Source organism: Mus caroli, unplaced genomic scaffold (genome assembly GCF_978045245.1).
Source record: "Mus caroli unplaced genomic scaffold, Mus_caroli_1 scaffold_2, whole genome shotgun sequence".
Taxonomy (NCBI): domain Eukaryota; kingdom Metazoa; phylum Chordata; class Mammalia; order Rodentia; family Muridae; genus Mus; species Mus caroli.
This window is the reverse complement of record NW_028227257.1, coordinates 83,219,175-83,242,451: the sequence shown is the minus strand read 5'-3', so window position 1 is coordinate 83,242,451 and position 23,277 is coordinate 83,219,175. Positions and strand designations below refer to the sequence as shown.

The 23,277-nt window shown below is 38.5% G+C and overlaps 1 protein-coding gene across 9 annotated transcripts in view; it reads left to right on the top strand.

Moving 5' to 3' along the window:
- The window catches only part of Lrrc4c (leucine rich repeat containing 4C), a 1,324,975-nt gene that overhangs the window by 1,129,122 nt on the left and 172,576 nt on the right, over positions 1-23,277 (top strand). For 2 of the 9 annotated variants that reach the window (XM_021154567.3, XM_029473972.2), the window contains exon 1: positions 13,755-15,702. The exons of 6 other annotated variants lie outside the window; for them this stretch is intronic. The gene's annotated coding sequence lies outside the window, so the exon portion shown is untranslated. Of the gene's footprint in view, positions 1-13,754; positions 15,703-16,764; positions 16,923-23,277 lie in introns of those variants that run through there. One more of the 9 variants, XM_085834629.1, reaches the window with a different exon arrangement.

Sequence of the window (23,277 nt, the reverse complement as noted above, 5' to 3'; positions counted from 1 at the left end):
TTTAGAATCTGAGTTTTGAGAAATGCACTTAGAAACTTAGAGAAGACTAATAGGCTTGTGAAGGGTTTAATACTGTCAATCATACTATTTGGTTGTTCTACATGAACACATGTCTCCAGGCAGAAGTCTCCTGATGAAAGTTAAAATCTGAATGCAAAGATCCTAACAGTCATCAACCCATTGGATATTAGACTTAAATACATTTAAGGTCATCAACATTAATAAATACATTGTGCATTTCATGCAGTCTTTTTAACTTTGTATTTTTGCCACATGCTTGCATGTTAACAAAAAACAAATAAGCACATGAAAAACATTAAATGATCTAATTATAAAAATGTGGAAAAGAATCATCAATTGAAAGGTTTATTTTATTTCATTTTTACTTTTATTTTGTTGTATTAAATTTATCTGATTAACAGAACAGTACCAATATGTCAATGCAACTCCTTCTATTTTGCTACAATAGACCAATAGGTGTAATAAATATGCAAATTAACATTATTTTGTAAATTCTAACACTTGGTAGTTTCTCACTCTTGGTAACTACAAAGCTGCTACCTTGGTTTGGATCCCCATAATTCCCAATTATTTTCTCATGGTTCTCCAGGGTCTCAGTGGTCCTGCTCCTCTGAAAATTCTTCTGCACATGTCCGCTGCAATGTTTTAGTAAACCTCAAATTTATTACACCATTTCTTAATTCAATATCTCTAAATTAAATCCCTGTTCTTTATATGCAAACTCTTCCCAAAGATAAAAAACAAAATTGTTCTGACCTGGATAGTCTCTGTGGATTCATCTTCTTTTATCACAAATTTTTCTGAATCTCCTGCTCTGCATCGGAGTTCTTCCTAAAGAACAAAAAATGAACAGCTGCCCAATTCAAGCTTGAGTTCACCAATATAAGCAATATGTATTTGTCCAATAAACAAATAGAACTAGATTAAATTGCTAGTGCTTATATTAAAATTTTCATTTATAATACATTTTTGTGAAGGCAAAAGAAACCTAGATTTAAGGCCTCAGGTTTACATAAATGACAATAAGAAAGAAATGTCACTGGAAAGGGAAGGGAGACCTGAGCTTGACTCCCTGGGACCCATGTAAAATAGGATGTGGTTCCCAGATCCCGCCAAGACTGTCTGCACAGGTGAGAGTGTTGACTACAGAAGCTAACAGCTTCTGGGACAGGCAGAAGCCACAGAGCTTCTGAGGCAGACAGCAATTCGGGCTCCAGATATCCGGGCTCCTTCCCTGCCAGAGGAGAGGTGTCTGCCCCACCTAGAAGGGCTTTGCCACAACACCTAGGGGAGCCATCTTGGTTCCCAGATCCCGCCAAGACTAGTCTGCACAGGTGAGAATGTGGACTACAGAAGCTACACATATTCTGGGACAAGACCTGTTTTGGACCTTCATCTTCTGCCAGGAGGCAGGTCTGAATGCCAGATATCAGTCCACCTTCCCTGCAAGAGGAGAGCTTGCCTGCAGAGAGTGCTCTAACCACTGAAACTCAGGAGAGAGCTAGTCTCCCAGGTCTGCTGATAGAGGCTAACAGAATCACGAGAGGAACAAGCTCTAACCAGAGACAACTATAACAACTAACTCCAGAGATTACCAGATGGCAAAAGGCAAACATAAGAATCTTACTAACAGAAACCAAGACCACTCACATTCATCAGAACCCAGCACTCCCACCTTAGCCAGTACTGGGCACCCCAACAAAACCGAAAAGCTAGACCCGGATTTAAAAGCATATCTTATAATGATGGTAGAGGACATCAAGGAAGACTTTAATAACTTACTTAAAGAAATACAGGAGAACACTGCTAAAGAGTTACAAGTCCTTAAAGAAAAAAAAAAAAGGAAAACCCAACCATACAGGTAGAAGTCCTTAAAGAAAAACAGGAAAACACATCCAAACAGATGATGGAAATGAACAAAACCATACTAGACATAAAAAGGGAAGTAGACACAATAAAGAAAGCCCAAAGTGAGGCAACGCTGGAGATAGAAAACCTAGGAAAGAAATCTGGAACCATAGATGTGAGCATCAGCAAAACAATACAAGAGATGGAAGAGAGAATCTCAGGTGCAGAAGATTCCATAGAGAACATTGGCACAAAAATCAAAGAAAATGCAAAATGCAAAAAGATCCTAACTCAAAACATCGAGGAAATCCACGACACAATGAGAAGACCAAACCTACGGATAATAGGAGTAGAGGAGAATGAAGATTTTCAATTTAAAGGGGCAGCAAATATCTTCAACAAAATTATAGAAGAAAACTTCCCAAACCTAAATAATGACATGCCCATGAACATACAAGAAGCCTGCACAACTCCAAATAGACTGGACCAGAAAAGAAATTCATCCCGAAACATAATAATCAGAACAACAAATGCACTAAATAAAGATAGAATATTAAAAGCAGTAAGGGGAAAAGGTCAAGTAACATATAAAGGACGGCCTATCAGAATTACACCAGATTTTTTACCAGATACTATGAAAGCCAGAAGAGCCTGGACAGATGATATACAGACACTAAGAGAACACAAATGCGAGCCCAAGCTATTATACCCAGACAAACTTTCAATTATCATTGATGGAGAAACCAAAGTGTTCCTCTACAAAACCAAAGTCACACATTATCTTTCCACGATTCCAACCCTTCAAAGGATAATAATAACAAACAAACAAAAAAAGAACAGAAACCATGTCCTAGAAAAAGCAAGATAGTAATCCTTCAACAAATCTAAAAGAAGAGAGCCATAAGAACAGTATGCCAACTCTAACAACAATTATTTTTCCTTAATATCTCTTAATATCAATGGACTCAATTCCCTAGTAAAATGACATAGACTAACAGACTGGATACACAAACAGGACCCAACATATTGCTGCTTACAAGAAACCCATCTCAGGGGAAAAAAGACACTACCTCGGAGTGAAAGGCTGGAAAAAAATTTTCCAAGCAAATGGTCTGTCTGAAGAAACAAGCTGCAGTAGCCTTTCTAATATCTAATAAAATCGACTTCTAACCCAAAGTTATCAAGAAAAGAAAAGGAGAGACATTTCATACTCATCAAAGGCAAAATCTTCCAAGCAGGACTCTCAATTCTAAATATCTATGCTCCAAATACAAGGGCAACCACATTCATTATAGAGACTTTAGTAAAGCTCAAGCACCCATTGCTCTCAAAGCACCCATTGCTCCTCACACAATGATAGTGGGAGACTTTAACACACCACTTTCATCAATGGACAGATCGTGGAAACAGAAACTAAACAGGAACACAGTGAAACTAACAGAAGTTATGAAACAAATGGATTTAACAGATACCTACAGAACTTTTTATCCTAAAACAAAAGGATAAACCTTCTTCTCAGTACCTCATTGTACCTTCTTCAAAATTGACCATATAATTGGTCACAAAACTGGCCTCAACCGATACAAAAATATTGAAATTGTCCCATGCATCCTATCAGATCACCATGGAATAAGGCTGATCTTCAATAACAACATAAATAATAGGAAGCCAACAGTCAAGTGGAAACTGAATAGCACTCTTCTCAATGATACCTTGGTCAAGGAAGAAATAAAGAAAGAAATTAAAGACTTTTTAGAATTTAATGAAAATGAAGCCACAACATACCCAAACTTATGGGACACAATGAAAGCATTTCTACAAGGAAAACTCATAGTTCCGATTGCCTCCAAAAAGAAACTAGAGAGAGCACACAATAACAGCTTGACAACACACCTAAAAGCTCTAAACAAAGGGAAGCAAATTCACCCAAGAGGAGTAGATGACAGGAAATAATCAAACTCAGGGGCGAAATCAACCAAGTGGAAACAAAAAGAACTATTCAAAGATTCAAACAAACAATGAGCTGGTTCTTTGGGAAAATCAACAAGATAGATAAACCCTTGGCCAGACTCACTAGAGGGCACAAGGACAGCATCCCAATTAACAAAATCAGAAATGAAAAGGAAGACATAACAACAGATCCTGAAGAAATCAAAAACACCATCAGATCCTTCAACAAAAGGTTATACTCAACAAAACTGGAGAACCTGGATGAAATGGACAAATTTCTAGACAGAAAACAGGTAACAAAGTTAAATCAGGATCAGGGTAATGATCTAAACAGTCCTATATCCCCTAAAGAAATAGAATCAGTCATTAATAGTCTCCCAGCCAAAAAAAAAAAAAAAAAAAAAAAAAAAAAAAAAAAAAAAAGCCCAGGATCAGATGGGTTTAGTGCAGAGTTCTTTCAGACCTTCAAAGAGAATCTAATTCCAGTTCTTTACAAACTATTCCACAAAATAGAAGCAGAAGGTGCTCTACCCAATTCATTCTATGAAGCCACAATTACTCTGATACCTAAACCACAGAAAGACCCAACAAAAATAGAGAACTTCAGACCAAATTCCCTTATGAATATCGATACAAAAATACTCAATAAAATTCTCGCTAACCGAATCCAAGAACACATCAAAACAATCATCCATCCTGAACAAGTAGGTTTCATTCCAGGGGTGCAGGGATGGTTTAATATATGAAAATTAACATATTCCATTGTATAAACAAACTCAAAGACAAAAACCACATGATCATCTCATTAGATGCATTTGACAAAATCCAACAGCCATTCATGATAAAAGTCTTGGAAATCAAATAAGGAATTCAAGGCCCATACCAAAACATGATAAAAGCAATCTACAGCAAACCAGTCGCCAATATCAATGTCAATGGTGAGAAGCTGAAAGGAATCCCACTAAAATCAGGGACTAGACAAGTCTTTCCACTTTCTCCCTACCTATTCAACATTGTACTTGAAGTCCTAGCCAGAGCAATTCGACAACAAAAGGAGATCAAGGGGATACTATTTGGAAAGGAAGAAGTCAAAATATCACTTTTTGCAGATGATATGATAGTATATATAAGTGACCCTAAAAATTCCACCAGAGAACTCCTAAACCTGATAATCAGCTTCAGTGAAGTAGTTGGATATAAAATTAACTCAAACAAGTCAATGGCCTTTCTCTACACAAAGAATAAACAGGCTGAGAGAGAAATTAGGGAAATAACACCTTTCTCAATAGTCACAAATAATATAAAATACCTTGTTGTGACTCTAAGAAAGTGAAAGATCTGTATGGTAAGAAATTCAAGTCTCTGAAGAAAGAAATTAAAGATCTTAGAAAATGGAAAGATCTTCCATGGTCATGAATGGGCAGGAACAATATAGTAAAAATGGCTATCTTGCCAAAAACAATCTAGAGATTCAATGCAATCCCCATCAAAATTCCAAGTCAATTCTTCAACGAGTTACAAAGGGCATTCTGTAAATTAATCTGGAATAACGAAAAAACCTAGGATAGCAAAAACTCTTCTCAAGGATAAAAGAACCTCTGGTGGAATCACCATGCCTGACCTAAAGCTGTACTACAGAACAATTATGTTAAAAACTGCATGGTACTGGTATAGCGACAGACAAGTAGACCAATGGAACAGAATTGAAGACCCAGAGATGAACCTACACAGGTATGGTCACTTGATCTTTGACAAGGGAGCTAAAACCATCTAGTGGAAAAAAGACAGCATTTTCAACAAATGGTGCTGGCACAACTGGCGGTTATCATGTAGAAGAACATGAATTGATCCATTCCTATGTCCTTGTACTAAGGTCAAATCTAAGTGGATCAAGAAACTCCACATAAAACCAGAGACAGTGGAATTTGTAGTGGGGAAAAGCCTCGAAGAAATGGGCACAGCGGGAAAATTCCTGAATAGAACAGCCTTGGCTTGTGCTGTAAGATCGAGAATCAACAAATGGGACCTCATAAAATCGCAAAGCTTCTGTAAGGCAAAAGATATGGTCAATAAGACAAAAAGGCCACCAACAGATTGGGAAAGGATCTTCACCTATCCTAAATCAGATAAGGGACTAATATCCAATATATATAAAGAACTCAAGGAGGTAGACTCCAGAAAATCAAATAACCCCATTAAAAAATGGGGCTCAGAGCTAAACAAAGAATTCTCACCTGAGGAATACCAAATGGCTGAGAAGCACCTGAAAAAATGTTCAGCATCCTAATCATCAGGGAAATGCAAATCAAAACAACCCTGAGATTCCACCTCACACAATTCAGAATGGCTAAGATCAAAAATTCAGCTTACAGCAGATGCTGGAGAAGGATGTGGAGATAGAGGAATACTCCTCCATTGTTGGTAGGATTGCAAGCTTGTATAACCACTCTGGAAATCAGTCTGGCGGTTTCTCAGTAAATTGGACATCATACTACTGGAGGATCCCACAATACCTCTACTGGGCATACATCCAGAAGATGTTCCAACCGGTAAGAAGGACACATGCTCCACTATGTTCATAGTAGCCTTATTTATAATAGCTAGAAGCTAGAAAGAATCCAGATGTCCCTCAACAGAGGAATGGATACAGAAAATGTGTTACATTTACAAAATGGTGTACTACTCAGCTATTAGAAAGAATGAATTTATGAAATTCCTAGGCTAATGGATGGATCTGGAGGGCATCATCTTGAGTGAGGTAACCCAATAACAAAAGAACTCACATGATATGTACTCACTGATAAGTGGATATTAGCCCAGAAACTTAGAATACCCAAGATACAAGATTCAATTTGCAAAACACATGAAACTCAAGAAGAATGAAGACCAAAGTGTGGACAACTGCCCCTTCTTAGAATTGGGAACAAAACACCCAAGGAAGGGATTATCTAGACAAAGTTTGGAGCTGAGACGAAGGGATGGACCATCTAGAGACTGCCATAATTGGAAATCCATCCCATAATCATTCTCCAAACGCTCACACCATTGCACACACTAGCAAGATTTTGCTGAAAGGACCCTGATATAGTTGTCCCTTGTGAGGCTGTATCTGGGCCTAGCAAACACAGAAGTGGATGCTCACAGTCAGCTATTGGATGGTTCACAGGGCCCCCAAAGGAGGCCCCGTGAGAGAAAGTACCCAAGGAGCTAAAGGGGTTTGCAACCCTAGAGGTGGAACAACAATATGAACTAACCAGTACCCCCCGGAGCTCATGTCTCTAGTCGCATATGTATCAGAAGATGACCTAGTCGGCCATCATTGGAAAGAGAGGCCCATTGGTCTTGCAAATTTTATATGCCTCAGTACAGGGGAACTCCAGGGCCAAGAATTGGGAGTGGATGTGTAGGGGAGTGGGTGGGGAGGGTATGGGGGACTTTTGGGATAGCATTGAAAATGTAAATGAAGAAAATACGTAGTTAAAATAAAATAAAAAATTAAAAACAAAAAAAAGTAGGGAAAAAAGGGAAGGGAACTTTATTCTTTATTTGTTGAAATTTCATTATTTTGATATTTGCTAAAGATAATCACAAAAGAATGAGCACATAAGTTAGTATAAGAAAGAAATATACATGAGAACTTTAAATGTATCTCCTTAAATCAACAAAGACGTATTTTTAATGAGTTGAAATTTGTGGCATAAAAGTTGTTATTCCAATGAAAGAAAAGAAAGAAAGAACTGAAGTATGATGTCTATGTGCTTAGTTTCCAGAGAGAACAATGGTGATGTGGCGCAGAAGACAAAACTATAGTTTCCTAAATCTGCACTGCGGGGCTAATGCTGGAAAACAGTGCATTCCAAAGGAGTTGTTTAGAATCAAGTGCTGATTTAGCTGGATAAAATGCAGCTGTCTTATCAAATTACACAACTGGATTCACACCATCTACTAATTCCTGGTGGAATTTTAAAGATACCTTTGAATTTCTATTAAAAAATCTCTAAAAAGTCATTAAAAAATTCATTCTGGAAAATTGTGAATTGAATATTAAAGTAAAGTATCAAACACACAATTATTTGATGTTCACCAAGATTTTACTTTGTGCAATGAGACTGCAACTTTGAAGCATTCTTCTTGGTGCTTACCTGTTGCCAGAGTATTTACCTAATTTTCAATTAATCTTCTAAAGCTAGTATTTCATGGGCTGAGAAATTATATAAAATCAGCCAAGAGAGTCTTATATAAACTCTATTCTTGTTTTGGTAAATCATATTTTCTTATATTCACCAGGCTTATTTATCAGGAGTATTATTGTATTCATGTGATAAGTATTTTCAATTTCTTTGTTAATATAATTGAATAAACCACATTAAGGACAATTTTCCTTTTAACAATGCTTTGCCCATTAGGGGTGCTAGAGACCTCAGTTAGAAAAAGTATCTGTTTACTGTTTAATCATGAGTTTGTTACCCAAGGACACTCATTAAAAAATGTGATCAATAAGGCACAATTGTGATTTGGGGGCTGTGAAGGCAGAGAAAAGAGCATCTCTGGGCCTTCTGGCTGCAGACTAAATTTCCATGTTCATTGAGAGACTGTCTTAAGGGTATAATGTAGAGAGCTTAAGAACTGAGCAACAAAATCATCCTCTGACCTCTGATTACGTGTATCCAAACATACATACACGCACACACACACACACACACACACACACACACACACACAAACACAAGCACACAAATACATAGTTATTGAGGATGTCTGAAACCTCCATAAGCTCTCATATTTGCATACACATCTGCAAGCATGCACATTCTTACAAACGTGTGCATATAAATACCCAAATACATGCAAATATATTGCACAATAGAAACTTGGGCATTTAAAAAAAAATCTGCTATCCTAACATTGAGTCATGTGCTTCTAAATCAGTACAAGCCTGGAATCACAGGTGTGCTGATGAATCTTCCGTGTGAAAGAACTGAAGTATGATGTCTATGTGCTTAGTTTCCAGAGAGAACAATGGTGATGTGGCGCAGAAGACAAAACTATAGTTTCCTAAATCTGCACTGCGGGGCTAATGCTAGAAAACAGCGCATTCCAAAGGAGTTGTTTAGAATCAAGTGCTGATTTAGCTGGATAAAATGCAGCTGTCTTATCAAATTACACAACTGGATTCACACCATCTACTAATTCCTGGTGGAATTTTAAAGATACCTTTATGGGTGATTTTCTTCCCAGTGCAGAGATTCCTAAATTAGACGGTTTTAAAAACAGGGGGGGGGGGAGCCTCTAGTATCTACTCACAAGGATTATTTCTGTTAGCAACTGTAGTGAACGGAAATTGTGCTTTGTTAGGTCTCAGGTCACCATTTCAGTAACTGAATCTAAATAAATTTCAAACTGACAAATTGTCATACATTTTTTTAAAAAAGTTATTTTTATATGACTTCAAGTCACTCTAATCATTTGTCGTGGTACCCAACATATTTTAAATGATGAAAACTCCTCTCATGAACACCACTTCTTCACTAATGTCCTTACTTTACATACTTTTTTTTGTAAAGAGTAACTTTCTATGGAGAATATTATGCATTACCCCTCCATCATACAGTATCTCTAAATAGCTAATAATATTTGTATATTGGTGAAGAAATTGAATTCAGTTGGCTTCACAGTAAATTTTCTTTTTACAAAAATAATCCATATTTTTAAATGAATGTACTGGAGACACTTCCTATGCATTCACAGGGAAGGGTTCTTTTATACAACATATTTTCCATCTATGAGGTTATTACCAAGCTATCTCTCTTAAAGGATGCTAATGGTCCCTTCTTGCCTTCAGGTCTTTCCACCTACCTTCTTTCAATATTCTTATAACATTATATAAAACCTTATAACATTTGTGTGTGTTGGATGTGTATTCATATGAGTGTGCATGTACATAGCTATGCATACATAAAGAGGTGCAAGACGTGTCTTTATAGGTCACTTTCTCACTTATTTTGTTAGACAGTGATTCTCACTGAACCTTAGTTCACTAACTTGACCATAGTGGCTACTCAGAAAGCTCCAGAGAATTCTTATCTCTGCCTTCCCAGTTCTGGGATTATAGGTGAATACACAGTGCTTTTCATGGAGATGACATGCAGGTACTAAAAATTCTGCAGCATGCACTTTGCTGACTAAGGCACCACCCTAGTTCCATGAATTATCATTAAGTTAGTAGAACTCTCTATTGATTTTTTTTCATTCAAACAAGTGGGCAGTTCATTTATCAAATCAATAAGGATATATTAAGAAGCAAATTATCAGACACTGTGGTCTGATTTTTCCCTTTATTATTCCCTTCTTCATTCTTTCTCATTTGCTTTTCCATTCTCAAACTAATACTAAAGAGAAGTATAATAAACAAACAAACAAACAACAAGAGCAGCAGGAGGCTATCAAGCAACCCCGGTCAGGTCTGTAAAGAAGAAGAAAGACAGCTAAAGGAGATATTTCCACATTGCCAGGTAGATGGGGTGAATGGGAATTAGTGATGTCTTCCATAATGACAGGCAGTAATAGGGGATTATTAAATCCCCTCTTTGTTGGGATGCATCAAATGACTGTGACATGGGAATGTACACTGGACTGTACAGGCAAGATAAAAAACTGAGACAAATACTAAAACCCAAGAGAGAACAAGCAGTAATCTAGATGGGGTAAATGCTGCATTTTTGAGTTTCCATCATCAAAGGAATGTATTGGAAATAAACAACTGTCTACATATATACTTGCACTTTAGTATCCTCATCTGTATTACTAGGATCTAAGGATATATGCTTGTTGAGATGCCTTCTGGTTCTGAGGCACTGTCTGTGTTATATTGCCTAACAGCACATATGACCATAACAATATAGCATCTAATATTAAAGTAAATTTTAAGTTAATTTAATAGGCTTAATTCACATCAGCTTGTGTGAATTACAGAGGCAAGCTTGATATGATTATTCTCTGTTTATAATAGATTTGAGACTAAAAGAGAGAACTCTCAGTTTTTGCTCCATAAAATAATGAACTTAGACCTAAAAAATATATACTGTGCACTGACAAAATTGCCTATAGTCCTGGAAAATCACTCCTTAAATCTAATGAGCAACATGATATACACAGTCTTTTTTTTTCTTTATTTTTAAACAAAGTTACTGAATTCACGCTATTTACTGGTTTGTGTTTCTGATTACAAGATGCTGTCCCCTGCTGTTTGCTAAAGATTATACCAGCTCAGAGTCACCAACCCAGAGAGAAATAATATGACAAGTTTATTTGATCTTCACATCAGAAGATCAAAATGTGGGCTTCTGTGTATCCATAGAAGAAAACCACCGTGGGGACATCACCTTCCCTCTTCCCAAGCTGTCTCACTCCAATGACCTTCATTTCTAGACAGGGCTTTGAAAAGTACTGATACACTGGAAGCAGGAGGATGGGATGACTTACTTACCAGGCAATTATTTCTTCTAAAAGACAGCTTATGAAGGATCTTAAACCCATGTATCCATTAAACGTAATTGATATCCCTGATGGATATATATACAGACTTGTGTGTCTTAACTAAATTTGCATGTGTGCTTTTAGGGAGTTCTCTTACTGAGCCTTTATTTCGGTTCACTTTAACGAAGACCACCCAGCAGTATAAAACAGTGCCATCTCTACAGAACTACAAACTCTCCTCTGGGGAACCACACTGATAATAAAAGCTAGTGTGTTCATGACTGTTTTCTATATGACTGGCTGCTCTCTGTGTTACCGAAAACTTGAATTCATGGGAAATTAGAAGAAGTGAAATTGACTGGATCTGGGTTCAATATTTGGCTGTCATTTACCAAGTATATCATGACATTTCACTTTGCCTGCCTTCAAAATCGTTCAGCTGTTTGAATATTAAATAAAGTGATGCATAAAAGAGGCTGCAAAACATCATACAGAAGCATGATTAATAATTGATTATGAATGCAAATATGAATATCAGATGACCAATTCAGTGTCATGTAGAGCAAATAGGCAATTTTGGTACTGTAGATAGGCAATGAGACACTAAGCAGAGCTAGGACATCTTCCTTGATTCTCTACTTAGCATCATTCCTTCCTTTTATGTCACTCAAGAGAATACTTAACTCTGAAGGGTGATAAAGGTGTTTAGTGACAGCTGGTATAACTCACTTTGAATTATCATACTGTTGATCTTCCCTATGCTGCCTATTTCCCTAAAAAGAATTCCTAATACCTTTCAATTTACTTTTAAATGTAGGGGGGGGGGCAACTTCTCTGAACCCATCCATCGCATCTAGGCAAAGAATTTTCCAATGTTTCCGCAGTGAGTAAATGATACTTGACCAGCACAAATTGAAGTTATAATCAATGGCCTACTAGTGTTTGTGAATCAGGCCATGTAACATCTTTTTAAATATAAAAGCATTGACTCCTTCACAAATTCACATTGTATATGTGTAACAGCTACATCAAAGCTCTCAAAAACATATTGAGAAACCATAAGCAAATGGAGCTGAATCTGAGATAAGGGCATTTTCTCTTGCAGGTGATGACATCTGAATTCCATATTACTGCTTCTTCTTCATCTTCAAAGAAATGTATAGATATACATTTTTGAACTCCAAAGAACTAAAGATAAAGTGCTTTGCATATAATATAAAGGGGAAAAGAAACCATTTGTCATGAACTTGGATAGGCCTTTGATATTCCTGTAGTAACGCAAAAGTTCTTATCTTATTGCCCAGCCATATTTTTTTTTAAACATTTGCACACTCTGAGCCAAGAGTGCTATCTGATATATGGAATGTTAGAAAACAAAACCACACACACACACACTACACATACACACACACACACACACACACACACACACACACATCAGATGACCAAATACACCATAAAAAAGTCCCTAGGAGAAGTGAAACAAAAATCTTTATTTACCTTCACTTTCAACAGGCACAGTCGCTAATATTTATAATCATCATTTTAAATTGCATTTGACCTCATATCTCAAATATGCTTGGCAGACTTAAAAGTGAGTGACTGTAGCTAATGGAAAGAGCTTTGTGATAATTATATACCAGAGAAAAATGTCAAAATATGTAAGTATTTTATCATTGTTCTATGGTCCCTGTCCCCGCTTCTTAGGAAAGGCAGTAGAGGTGAAATTTGCCAAGTGCTCTTCTAACACAAGGTGATGGAAAAGCCCACATTCAGGAGCGAGGGATGCTGGAATTGAGTTGTCAAGCTGTCCCGAATGTCTTGTACAAACTGAACAGGCCAATTTACTGCAACACTGCCTAGACTGAAGGCTCCTATCTAGCCTTTACACTTGTTTCCTCCTGGAGAGATTACCCTGCTCCCCCACGCTTTCCCTCCCTGGCAGCTCCTGACCTACCCCGGATTCCTCCTGAAAAACCAATTCTCCAAAGGAGAGCAGTCTTAATCCCTACCTTGGGACCAGCTTGCTGGACTTCCCAGAGAGGCTCCTACCATCAATCTGAAAGGAAAAGCTTAGTGTTTGTTGATAATTTTTGAATCAAGTGGTGAATTGATTTCAATATATTCTCTTTTGTACCTTAAAACTCTCGGCTTTCGGGATGAAAACCAGCAAGCTTTAAAAAATAAAAATAAAAATAAAATTGGCAACTCCCACACAGCCTGAATTGCTTTTTCTGATTACAAGCCTCCGATGGTGAGGGGCTGCTTTAAAACGGCGTTTTTTCCGACTCTCCCCTCCAGGTGGCAGCAGTGCTACACCTCAGTGGCTCCAATCCCCTTTTCCCTGACTTCAAGTGTTAATGCAATTGACCAATCACTGCTAAGATGATGGGAGGTAATTGGGTAATTGTATTTTACTGATCTCTAGCGGAGAAAGGGAAAAGGAAAGGGGAAAGAAAGAGGGCCAGAGGAGGGGAAGGGACTGCAGTCCTGGAACGCTTTGGGGAGTCAGGACCCTAAGTAACAAGACCTGGCATTGGTGGAAAGTCTAGACTGGCAGACGCTGCCAACCGCTCAGTGAGCGCATTCATTTATCTGGGAAGAGAGAAGAGAGAGGAGAGGGAGAGAGTTCACCGCGAAGTGGATGGAAGGGGAGCCGGAACTATGGCACTGAGACCGGCGCAGAGCAGCTACGCTCCCGAGGACGCATCTCCTCCAGGAGGACCAGCGGGCGTCGGGAACGGCTGCGCACAGAGGAACCAACTTGTGGCTCCAGACCGTCCCCAACGCAGCTGGAAATGAGATCAAAGCTGCAGTTTCATTTCAGAAGGATGAGAGGAGCCAGTGATTAGAGTTTTTTTTTTTTTTTTAACCCTCTTCATTCCTGTTTCGTTACTCCCCCCCCTTTGTCTTTAAATATATTTTTAAATTTTTTTTCTTTTAAAAATTACCTAACACCACGTCAGCCCCTTCACTTTGTTTTCCCTGCTTGAAATAAAAGCCTAGCCTGAACTTCCACAACCTTGGGGATTCAAGATCTACTGCTGGATGATGGAGAAGGGGACACCAGTGCTGGCAGGGGCCGCTGGCGAGGGACCGCATCAAGCGTCTCTCCGGTGATCCCTGCCCTGATCGCCGAGTTCAGCTATACCTGGAGAACCTGTACCCAGTGCTGGGGGTGGGGGAGGGGACCCAGTGAAAGCCACCCTGAGCCTAAAAAAAAAAAAAAAAAAAAAAAAAAGTAGCTGACCGGGGGCGGAACGGGTTTGTTCTTGACAGCTGACGGAGCCTTGAAATTTTCCTCCTCTACCTCCGCCCCCTCCCCCGCCCCTGCCCCCCGCACTCCATTTAACGTGAGATTATGAAATCGCAGAGGCGGTGGAGGGAAGGCGACGGGATCTAACAGAGAGTTTGGAGGGGCGAGGGGGAAGGTGGCTGGGTGGCTGAAATCAAAAATCCAATTGCGCACTGGGTTGTGATGAGAAATCTAATCAGATCTTTGACGAAGGGGCCGGCCGGAAGGGTAGCCGGTGGGGGCAGTTGATCCCTAAATTCTCCGAAGGGGAAGCTGGGGAAAGGAATCGAGGATGTAAAGACAAGACTTTTTTGTTCTTTTTTTCTTTCTTTCTTTCTTTTCTTTTCTTTCTTTTTTTTTTTTCCTTTTCTTTTTCTTTTTTTCTTTTTTTAACCCCCGGAGGAGGTGGCTTTTGGGTGCCTTGCTAAAATGAAGGATACGGGACGCAGCTCTCTCTTGGAGCAGAACGCAGAGGATAAGGTGATGGTGACAGAGAGAAGAAAGAATGAAGCTTTTTCTTGTGAGACCTGGATCGTAACATAAATGTGTATATGGCCACACGGAGAGCATTGGGGGGAAAATGAAATAAGCTGATGTCAGACCTGCGGGGTTTGGTGTATTCTGACATAAATAATCATAAAATAGCTGTCCCCCTCCCCCAAGGATGTTTGGAAATGAAGAACTGAGGATCCACAAAGAAAAAGTGTGCTCATTTTTCTCTGTAAAAGAGAAAGTACGCCAAGGAGATATTTTTGGAATGAAAAGTTTGGGGCTTTTTTTAGAAAAGTAAAGACCTGATATATATTTTTTTTCTTTTGGAATTTCCCACAAGAGGAGAGGAAATTAATAATACATCTGCAAAGAAATCCCACTGAAGAAAAGTTGACCGTGGAAGAAGGAAGCATTGATTGGGAAAGAAATCAGCAGAGGACCCTTGGATCGGTGCCCGTGTTGACTAAAATTGAAGGATAATTGCAGTTGGATTTTTTTTCTTCACCAACCTCCTTTTTTGTGTGTTTTCTTTCTGGTTTTCTTTTGGTGTCAAGACCATGCATTCTTTCTTGTTCTTAACCACCTGGATTTCCCTCGGGATGTAGCTGTGCTGAAATACAGTGAGTGATCCTAATTTTCTTATTTATCAGGGAAGAAAATGTTCATTAATTTAGTGTTCTGGTTCTCTTTCTTTCCCCCTCCCCCCTCACTGTGGTTTTTCAAGGACCCGGCTATTGGGAACAAGAAAATGAGGGACAGGGTGGCCCACGCAGTTGTTCCATCAAGCTGTGCTCACTGATAAGCTGGACTGCTATAATGATGCAGGTTGTCTGCATTCTACGCAAATGCCTTTGCAAATGTTCAGTATGGAGAAGAAGGAAAGAAAAAAAAAAAAAGCTCTCCATGTAAGCTGCTGCAGTGTGGGGTGCGGATGCAAGTGATTGGCACTCTAGAATCCATTTAAGTTACCAGGAAACCCCAGAGTTAGCAGCACAAATGTTAGCTATTGGAAATCGAAGGGGCCCAATTTAAATTTCATTATCCAACCGGACACTGCAGATCAACAGAAGTATTAACACAAAACTAAGATACTCAAGCAGGTGAAGGATGGCTTCTGGCTAATTCATAAGAGGGAATTGTGCGGTGGCAGAGGAAGTGGTAGAGCGCTTCTTGCACTCCCTTGTCTAAATGTGGTCTTTGCATCCCTGGGGGCTTCAGTGATGAAACTATGACTGAAACAAGGAGGACTCATTCACCCTACCCCTTGTAACTTCAGACTCCCTTGGTTTTCAGAGAAGTGGCACTCAGATTGTAAAGGACCTGAATATTTAGCATAGGCTTTGCCAGGAATCCTCCAAACACCACTAAAATACAGCTCTTGAGAAAAAAGGCAGACATTTATCATCCTGTGGTAACTTAGAAAGGAATGCCAAAGGAACAATTTGTGTGTTGAGTACCAAAGCTTATCATGGACCAAATTTGCTTTGAAAGAAAGAAGGCAATGAAAACAAACAAACCAACAAAAGTAAATAATAATTAAATAAAAGAGAATGTTGCATGTGATTTGAGAGGCTGGGACCTACAGGATCACCTCCCCCTCCTCCACCTCTGTCAGAGTCTTAGAGCTTGTCTGCTATACAGAAATGCTTTCACCCCCACATATGACACCCCTCTCTGGAGGCTTCTATTAGAACCATGAACTCTCAGGTAACTTTAGAACTATATCACACAGGCTAAGAAAAGAAGAAACTGAGGCCAGGAGAGAAACCACAATTCCTTGGTTAATGACCAAACAAGTCTGAGACAGATGACTCACACAAGCCTCGGAGAAGCAGACAAGGTTTGAATCCAAACTAGGAAGAAATCTGGCACATATAGGAGGTTCACAGCTGCCATTTTTATTTGGGAGAGAAAGGCACAGTGATCTAGAGATGATGAAGTAAACTTCTGTCAGTGTAGACATCAAGATTTCTAAGTGCCAACATCCCTCTCCTCCCCTCTCCTCCCCTCCCCTCCCCTCTCCTCTTCCTCTTATCCTCTCTCTGCTTGTCTCATGGTTCACAAAACTCTGGCTTTAAAATATTTAAATCCCAGAAGATCCACAAGTCTGAAATATCCCAAAGGAGATAGACGGCAGCTGCCTCCTGAGTACCCTGTTAGTGCTGGGCACGTTTATTGCTCTGAGTGGTAGACTCTAGAGAGTCATTAAGGATCTGTGGAGTTAGATTTATATTAGAGAGGTGATAATAGAAACCAGAAACACCCTGCTAACAGTATCTATGTCTGTTCTTTAGCTCCCATCATCTGTTCTTATCCTTCTTGTTATTCCTTAACTAAGGTAGCCTACAGCAAAGCACTTCCCTAATTTATTTTTCTAGGCACATGTTTCCTGTTGGGAAACACAGATTCTGTAGGAATTTACCAACTTATGAAAACACATGTGTGAATTATTTTCCTTGAGAACTCTATGGAGGCTTCTATATATTTCTCCCTCCCTGTCCTTGTCCCTGTCCCTGTCCCTGTCCCTGTCCCTGTCCCTGTCCCTGTCCCTGTCCCTCCCCCTCTCCCTCTCCCTCCCCCTGCCCTCTCCCTCTCCTTCCCCTTTCTCTCCTTCTCTCTCTTTCTCTCTCATCTTGTGGTGTGTGTGTGTGTGTTCTAGTCCTTTATGATTTGCATGGTTATTGTTGTTAATTCACCATTCTTGATTGTGTAACAAGTCAAGTTATACAAAGTTGTTGATCCTCTGCAACTTAGTGCAACAAGCACAGAAGTAAGAGGAGAAGAAAATGTTTTGAGGTTTTCCTTACTTTATAGTTCAAGTTCAGGCTTTGTCTGGAAACCTTGCCCTGCAAGTGTGCTGCTTCTGCTAATCAGGAGATGTGGTACTAATCATCTTTGTGTTCCATAGAACTTTTCTCAATTCTGAACTCTACTCCCATTAGACCACAAACTATATGTTTCTGTTCAACATTGTCATGGCTTTTCTGTCCCTCTCCCTCCTTATACAAATAGGTAGATGTTGCCAAGAGGAGGGAAGGAAGGGAAGGAAAAGACGGTCTATTTGAAATCTGTGCCAGGGCAAAGCTCCCTCTCCCTGACAGGACCGGGCATTTGAAGGTGTTCTTTGTGAGGTGAATTACTTTGCTAGCATTGCACTTAGTTGCCCAGACTAAGCTTGGGAATCCCCTTCTTTGGCTTGGGAATCACTTGGCTGTACAATATCCACAACTTTTTATGGGATAGGAAAGAAATCCTGGCTATGGTGGAGATGAAAGCCTACCTAATGATTGCTTCAGCTCAAGTTGGCCACTCAGTGTATTTGTGCTAGGTAGGTAAACATAGGCACAGACGTCTACTGGGGACCACAGACCCAGAAAGCTGCAGGTTAGTACTAGTTTTAAAGGTATTTCAAATTTCTTCCCCCTGTAATCTAATAGCTACACCCTTTGAGCAACATTTTAAATTTCCCTGTCCCTTATCTTTTTTCTTTTGCTTGTGGGTTGAGAATAACATCTAACTTGTTGATAAATTATACTTGTTTTGTAAATTATAAGTGATATTCTGCAAAACCTCAGCCACAACAGTCTCTCTCAGGGTGATGTCTGTCTGTTACGGTCATTCGTGAGTTAATTCATGTGTCTCTACTTCCTGAGGATGAATGAAGTATGACCTAGTACTTTGAGGGTCTGTTGGTTACGTTCAAGCACAGTTACCATGTGGTTTAAGGTTTCCCTTCCAAGGCCTTACCAGAATGGGTTGTTTAAAATATATTGCTATATACATATATTGCTGTTTAGAAAAAGAAATCTTAGCCAAAAAATACTTAAAAGATAATTTAGGCATAATGAAAGAATGATATAACTACACCTATCATGTTTTCTACTTTCAATCTTAAAGTTGCATAAGGCAACCTTGGACTTTAAGTGTTTTCTGGTTACATATGCAATCATCTTGTTCTGGAATGCATAAATAAAGACAAATGCCTTTGCAAATATATAAATTTAAATGAAATAGTACATCATTCTATCACAGCTCTTAAGAGCCCGGATTTCACTCCCTTAATGGAAGGGCTTCCTATTCTGATGTGTAGGGTCAATCTGAGTATGGTAAAAGATGAAGGAAAAGCCATAAGTAAGTCTTAGTAATTTTCCACTTGTCTAAGCAGTGGGTCTTCACCATGATTTGTTATTTATTTACCATAGTAGTCCTATACTCTGTCCACGTGCTCAGTGGACATCCTTAGAACTCTGTTCCCTTTAATAATTACAAAACAAAGCCCAGATTTTAGTCATAGTAACTGATGACATCAGCATCATATTGGCAAACTGTGTATAATAATACTGACAACTTGGTGACTACCTTACTGGGTTTTGATTACTGAACTTTAGAAAACACTTTAAAATCCGGAAGGGTTTGGAAAGTCCTCCTAAAGTTCATCGTTCTCACTTTCCATTAGCATAAATGAAAACCTATCATGGAAAATGCTCACCATTTGGTACATCTTATATTTTTGTGTGTTTTCTAAACTTAATAAAGAAATCAGGCAGAACTCAGATGCTTGTGGTCAAACTGAACTCAAATAACTTCACTGTGACATATGAATTATACTTAGCGTTTAGCCTATTTCAATCAATATGCTTATCTATAAATTAGAGATAACAACATGAAACTGCCTAGCAGAAAAAAATGAATTAGGTTTCTTTATGTCATGTACTATCAGCATTCAATAAGTCCATGTTTAAATTAACCATCTTTGGTCTATGATCAGGTAATGTGTGGAATAGAAACAAGAGTAAAAATGGGTTTTTGTTGAAGGAAATGTCTTGACTACAATTCACTTTGGTAACCCAGACAGGATTGAATTTGGTGTTAATAATGGCATCTTGACACACATAGCAGTTACCTGGGATTCATGATCCTCAGTTGAGGAGTTGCCTCATTAGATTGCTATGTTGGTGGGAGTGTTTCCTGATTGATATAGAAGAGCACAGCCCACTGCGGGAGGTATCATCCTTGAACACATAGTCAGGGGTTGTAAAAAAAAAATGTAAGCTGAGCCATAGGTACCAGACCAGTAAGCAGCATTCCTGGTCTCTGTTCATTTCCTTCTGCTTGGTTCCCACCATGATTTCTGTCTTGACTTCCTGGAATCAAGGACTATAACCTACAAACTAAACAGGTTCTTCCCCAAAGTGCTACTGGTCACATTATTTATGGAAGGAAAAGAATTACCCACCAGTCATATAGTTTTCAAACACACTTGGCTGTATCTCAGTGAAATACTCAGTCATCAAAGGCTGTGAATATACTTTGTGGATTGTGAAAAATATACACTGTGTTCATGTATACATTGGCTGCATTGGCCAGAGGTTTATATCATAGATAACAAAAATTGATTTGTAAGTAATATCTTAGAAGACTCTAGGGTGAAGGGAGGCAGATTAAGAATTTATGATGTCTTCATTTTGTTCAAATTATTTTACTTGATAATTATTGAATTGGTAGACAAAATTCAGTCTGTGGCTGAAATAATGAACTAGGTACTTCTCTGAGGGAATAGGCTGTGTTTTTCTCTGTCATGTTCTCAGAAACTCATACCCACATGCAAAAATTTCCAGTCTTTTGATAACTGTGCTTCATTTAATCATCTCCTATAATGAATTCAAGTACATGTACACAACATGTACATTCTTGTGTACATGCAAACCCTTGAGAATGTGCGCATGCGTGCGTGGGCGCGCGCACACACACACACACACACACACACACACACACACACGTGAAAGATTGTTCTTAAGAATCTACAGAAGGTTAGTGAAAATTCCTCATGATTGTTCTGACTGGATACACAGAGATAGGGAGAAGAGAGGCTATCTTTTATTGAAAATACTGAAGTCTGAACATTATGTGATTCAGTAGATTTCTCTTATATTTGATGTTGTCATGGGTGGACTGGTGAGATTTGGAATGTCTCATACTAGCTCCTTTGTGCTTACAGTCACTTCTGTTCAGTAACATTTAACACAGTGGTAGTTCAAGCACTAGGAACCTGATATTGAGTTTATAGTTATCTACCTAAGAATTCATGATTGCTGGTAACTAAGAGCATATAATGCCTGATAGTAGGAAATTAGTGATGAAGAGGTGAATGGAAGCAGCAAGTCATTTTCATTTGCAGATACAATGGTGAAAGGGAAAAGAAAAAAAAAACCTAAAGGATGTTCAAATGCCTTGTCATGACTTTAGAATAGAAAAATACTATGTTATAACTCCGTTTTAGCATCTGCTAGTTATTTTTCCCTAAGTTGACAGTTATACCATATACATCTCAGTTTTCCACATTGCAAAACTGGTTACCCTTTTCTTTATCTTTATAATTGTGGAAAACTAAGATATATGTACAGTACAGACCCTGGGACATTAGTCAAACAGAGAGGACAGTAGTACCTCATTGTCTGTTCTATGAAATCCAGTTATTTTCTGTGGTAATGAGAACATTCAACATACAATCGAGGGTTGTATTGTTTTGTATCTAATGAGCATAAAAATATGGAAATGTTTTGTCAAGTTCCCTATCAAAGTTCATAATAATACTTTCTTTTTATATTTATAAAATATCAGTAAGATCATAATGAAGGTTGTACATGATTTTAAAGGGCATCTATATGATATAGCTATGCTTCTATTTCAATTTTGGTGCAGGTTTATGGCAGATTCCTGTAGTTATCTAAAAAGCCACATTTTTGGAAGTTTTGGATGTTATTGAATAATGACAATCATAATTATCACTTGGGAGTCATGTAATAAATGCCAGACAATATGTTGCAAATAAAACTCTTCACTTTGACTCTCACTTATGGAACAGAAACAAACAAAAATAGGGTAATTTTGAACATGTTTCAGCAATTGGAAGGTGAGGCATTTATTGTCACCAAAGATCAGACTCAATACATTTAAACGTATTGTCTTGGTAACAGCCTGGCAGCATATGACCTGATGAGCCTGGGAATGTTTTAATTGAGTTTGGAATATCGCTTTCCTCCTCCTACTTCGGTCACATAACTTGCATATTTTTATCATATCTCAATCATATCCGACTGTGTCTTTAAAAAAGTGATCACTTATAAGAAAGATTCAGGGAAAATTATGTTAATCCATCTAGAATATCTATGGACCAATGCTTTTTAAAATATGTATGATATTATCTGTAAACTCAGGAATAATATCAATGCTCATAAAACTGGTCTTTAGATAACAATATCTTTTACACAGGGTAATCACATGAATGAGACTTACCAAGACTTAGTTATATTACAGTTGAGTTTGATACCATGCTCACCCCTGAGTTCATGTAGGTATTTCAGAGGATTGAGGATTTATTTTTCAAAGATTAGTTTCATTATTCATTTTACTTTCTCCCCCTCTTCCTCCTTTCTGATTAGGATTTCCTCCGTATTTCTGAGAGCTATTTACCCAGTTCATTTCGAGACACCCAACTCTATTCCTTAGCCATAATTGTATGTGGAGATACCTAATCAATCTCCATAATCAATAACTTTCTTATTTTCTTGGATCTCATGTTGGCTTCATAAACTTTCTACAACTGAAATTGATTGCTTTCCTTCCAGTAACTTCTGTATCTAGAGTTTCCAATACTGATAGCTCTTTAACCTTCTTGTCCAAGCAGTAATCAAATTCAATTGTTAGCTTCTGTCACACAGTTTCCTAGACTCCATCATTGTGTTTAACAATACACTTTTCTTCAGTGTAGTTTGTCACTCATTCTCTTACAAGCATTATTCTAAGAATAAAGCCAGACAGCTTTTGTTCCATAATCTGTGAGTATCTTTGTAGACTGAACTCCATGCTCTTCTCCTGATTGTAACCAATTGACCAGCATGGTCATACCTTCTCCTGTCTTCCTGCTTTTCTAAAAATTTCACTCCTCTGGAGATCTGGCAAGCTTCCACATGAACTTTGTAGCTGACACATGACACTGGCCAAGCATATGCTTCATATGTCAAGCCTCAAAACCTGCATTCTCCTAGACTCTTACCTATCTTTTTCTAGACATATAGGTGTGTTCTTTCTTCTCCTCAGAAACATCTTGGTTATCACATGCCCTCGGTCTCATTATCTACCTACTTGGCTACACCCACTCAATTTAGATTAAGACCTCATGATATCCCTTTTCT